This window comes from Pan paniscus, chromosome 2 (assembly GCF_029289425.2).
Source record: "Pan paniscus chromosome 2, NHGRI_mPanPan1-v2.0_pri, whole genome shotgun sequence".
Classification (NCBI taxonomy): Eukaryota; Metazoa; Chordata; class Mammalia; order Primates; family Hominidae; genus Pan; species Pan paniscus.
The window spans coordinates 80,352,741-80,357,237 of NC_085926.1; the positions used below are offsets into that span (position 1 = coordinate 80,352,741).

At 37.9% G+C, this 4,497-nt stretch overlaps 1 pseudogene; it reads left to right on the forward strand.

Annotated features, from left to right (window-relative positions):
* Positions 1 to 929: 929 nt before the first annotated feature.
* LOC100979559 (heterogeneous nuclear ribonucleoprotein A1-like) lies at positions 930 to 2,791 on the forward strand (annotated as a pseudogene).
* The last annotated feature ends 1,706 nt before the right edge of the window (positions 2,792 to 4,497 follow it).

The following is a 4,497-nucleotide window of genomic DNA, read 5'->3' on the forward strand; positions in this document are numbered from 1 at the left end:
CTCATGCGATCTTCTCCCCACTTTGCACATTTCATGTGCATTACATTGGGTCCTGACTGGGTAATTCCCACTGGCATCCTATCGTGCAGACTTGCTTAGGCTATTCATCGTTATCCACTGTGCCCTAAGAAAACAGCTAATGTGCTCATACTGTCCATCTCAAAACATTCTTGTGCCACTATATATTTCCTTGGTGGTCTGCTAGATGTCTAGTGAGTCCAAATAATTCACAGTGTTCATAGTAAAAAATGACTTATGATAAAAAATGTTTTTCTTGGTCATAAAATTGTAAGACTTCGGAAAAACGGCTGCAGCAGTTAGATGATAGAAACTAGCTAGAAGCCCAGTCTGGTGCCAGAAGCTTTGTGTGCTATCACATAGCAGGACATTATTCTCAGTTTTGTGGGTCCCAAAATTGAGATTATTAGTTCATCCAGAGATGGATAAGTTAAGCTATTTGTAGTATCACAAATTATAAGAGATTTATAAATGAATGAATATACAGAGTAAATTTTTCAAGTTTATTTTATATTATTATTACTATTATTATATATTGCTTATTAACACCATAAGATTTGAGTTACATACAGGAACTATTTTATTGACCACTGTATTCTTAATACCTAGACTAATGCCTGGCACATATATTAGGCCTCCAATGAATATCTGGTATAAAAATACATTTATAAAATAAAAAGATTATACTGTAATTTTCTCCTTAATTCCTACGTCGTCCTTCAGGCTACAAATTCTATGAGGACAGAAACTATATTATTTACCTATGTTGTGTTGAGTTCTAACACAATGGGTTGGCTAATCAATACCTGAATGTGCATTTTTTTCTACAGAAAATTAGAGTTTAAATAATAGTAATGCTGCCCATGGATGCTGCCAAGGAAGCATCGTAAAAGTCTCTCTTCCCTGCAGTCATGGTTAAGTCAGAGCCTCTTAAAGAGTCAGAACAGCTGCGGAAGCTCTTCATTGGAGGGTTCAGCTTTTAAACAACTGATAGTAGTGTGAGGAGCCATTTTGAGCAATGGGGAAGGCTCAGGGACTGAGTGGTAATGAGAGATGAAAACACCAAGCGCTATGGGGACTGTGGGTTTGTCACATATGCCACTGCGGAGAAGGTGGATGCACCCATGAATGCAAAGCCACACAAGGTGGATAGAAGAGTTGTGGAACCAAAGAGAGCTGTCTCAAGAGAAGATTCTCAAAAACCAGGTGGCCACTTAACTGCGAAAAAGATATTTGTTGGTGGCATTAAAGAAGACACTGAAGAATATTACCTAAGAGATTATTTTGAACAGTATGGAAGAACTGAAGTGATTGAAATCATGATGGACCAAGGCAGTGGCAAGAAAAGGAGCTTTGACTGTGTAACCATTGATGACTGTGATTCAGTGGGTAAGACTGTCATTCAGAAATACCATACTGTGATTGGCCACAACTGTGAAGTTAGGAAAGCCCTGTCAAAGAAAGAGAAGGGTAGTGCTTCATCCAGCCAAAGAGGTCGAAGTGGTTCTGGAAACGTTGGTGGTGGTTGTGGAGGTGGTTTTGGTGGGAATGACAACTTTGGTCGTGGAGGAAACTTTAGTGGTCATGGTGGCTTTGGTGGCAGCCATGGTGGTAGTGAATATGGTGGCAGTGGGGATGGCTATAATGGATTTGGTAATGATTGTGGTTAGGGAGGAGGCAGCCCTGGTTAGTCTGGAGGAAGCAAAGGCTATGGAAGTGGTGGGCAGGGTTATGGAAACCAGGACAGTGGTTATGGCGGGAGTGGCAGCTATGACAGCTATAACAATCGAGGTGGAGGCAGCTTTGGTGGTGTTAGTGGAAGCAATTTTGGAGGTGGTGGAAGCTACAATGATTTTGGCAATTACAACAATCAGTCTTCAAATTTTGGACTCATGAAAGAGGAAATTTTGAAGACGGAATCTCTGACCCCTATGGTGGTGAAGGCCAATACTTTGCCAAACCATGAAACCAAGGTGGCTATGATGGTTCCAGTAGCAGCAGTAGCTATGACAGTAGCAGAAAATTTTAATTACTGCCAGGAAACAAGGATGAAACAAAACTTAGCAGGAGAAGAGAGCCAGAGAAGTGACAGGGAAGCTACAGGTTACAACAGATTTGTGAACTAAGCCAAGCATACTGGTGGCAGGGCCTAGCTGCTACAAAGAAGACATGTTTTAGACAAATACTCATGTTTATGGGGAAAGAAACTCGAGGATTATATTTGTGACTAATTATATAACAGGCTATTTTAGTTCTCGTTCTGTGGAAAGTGTAAAGCATTCCAACAAAGGGTTTTAATGTAGTTTTTTTTTTTTTTTTGCACCCACGCTGTTGATTGCTAAATGTATTAGTCTGATCATGATGCTGAACAAATGCGTCTTTTTTAAAATAAAAAAAGTAGTAATGATAGTAATGACGGTGATGATGATGATGATGATGACACAAACAGGAAAAACAGATTATATGTGATCACGTTAAAAGAATCAGTTAACCATTACACAAACATTCGTTGTCAACCATACAACAGACACTGATCTGGGAAAAATGCAGTAACTATGAAAAGTCCATGTCCAACATAAATTATGTTCTGTAAGGAGAAGACAGTCAATAAATAACAAGTCAATGCATAATTCAGACAATTTAGAATACTGAAATCTGTTATGAAGATTGCATGGCAGTGAGTGAGTGTGAAGGTGGTCTTGATTAAGTGAATGACTGGGCAGGGGAACATGGGAGGCAGCATTTTAATAAAACTCAGTAGGGATGACCTCTCTGAAGATGGTACATTTCAGTTATGAAGAGAACAGCCAGGAGAACATCTGAGAGAAGGGCATTCCAAGTAGAAGAAGCAAAAACATGAATGCCCTGAGATGAGATAAAGAAAAGTGTGACTAGAACACAGTTACTGAGGAGGAGAGCAGAAGTACAGGCAGATCATGTAAGGCCATTTGGAAGTCTATGATAAGGCTTGTTGATTTTATTAAGCATAATAGAAAGTGGTTGGAAAGGCTTTAATCAAGAGAGTTAGAATATTATACTTGATCTTTTGAAAGATTATGCTGGGTGCTTTGGGGAGAACAGATTGATGGGGGAAGGATTAGAGGCAAAATGATCAATTTCAAACTTGCTGCAGGTTTTTCAGTGAAAGATAAGGTGGCTTAGACTAATAATAGACATGGTAAGAACTGGGTGGATTTGTGATAGAAATTTGTATGTTGAGAAAATAGGAATGGCTGATGGGGTTAATGTTAGGTGTGGAGAAAAGTTGTCAGGAAATGTATGCCATTGCTATGTAATGGTTAAGGAGGGATTGAGATGGTTGGAAAACCATTTTAAGTGTTCGATTTTGGCCGTGTTGAGTTGAAAGTGCCATTACAAATCAAAGCGGATTTGTCAAGAAGGCAGCTTTGGTGTTCAGAGAAAGTGCCATATTGAAAAATACAAATTTAAGATTTACTCGTATATAAATGTTATTAAAATCATATAATTGACTAGTAGTGCCTAGTGAGGGCAAAATGATTTAGAACATTGCCTCATTTAAAAGTGTGATATAGAAAGAGAATCCAACAAAGGAGACTGAGAAGAAGCAGGAGTGATGTAGAAGAAAATCTATGATGCCATAGAAATCTAAAGAAGAAAGTGTTTCAAGTAGAAAAGAGGGCTAAATGCTGTTGAGAATTTGGTAAGATGGAGACAGAATAGATGTCAATGCAAACTATTTTACTGCAATAGAAGCATAAGTGTCTTGGAGTCTTTAGAGGTGACAATGGCAGACATGGATGTACAAACAACCGTATTTGAAGAAGTATTGCTGGGTAGTAATGTAGGAGAATGATGTAGTAGCTGGTAGAACAATGGAAGGTTTGTTTAAAAATGATTTGATACATTAAACCTGTTTTTATTCTGATAGGAATGACTCAGTAAATGGCAGGAAGTGAAGAACAAGAGAAACAAACAAAAGTGTGACAGCTACATCTTTGAGAAGGCAAAACTTGTTGGCACCAGGGCTTCAGTGCCAGAGTGGCCAATTAAAATTCCTTTATTATTTCAATGGGAAGTACAGGGTATCTAAGTACAGATGTAAGTGAGATGGTAAAATTGATAAAGGACAGATTTTTTTTCTTTAGTAGCAGTTATTTTTATATATGAAATATTTGGTAAAGTCATCATCAAAGAATGAAGAGTCTTTAGGGGATGTTGGAGAAAAGAGGAGGTTTGAAATTATATTAGAAAAACTGATATTACTGAAGGAATATAAAGAGATTGCTTAGAAGTTTTGAGTACTTTTTGAAGTTTGTCTTCTTAATATTTAAGAAAATCCATTCAGTATATTTATGTCACTTTTTTTAGCAATATTCAGCTTTGCAGCTGCAGCCAAGAAGTCCATAAACATTTAGTTATAGTCAGGGCTGAGATTTGCTAGGAAAGTCAAAGAGTGAGAGAAAGAGAAAGAAAAGCTAAAAGCTTAGTCATTAATGA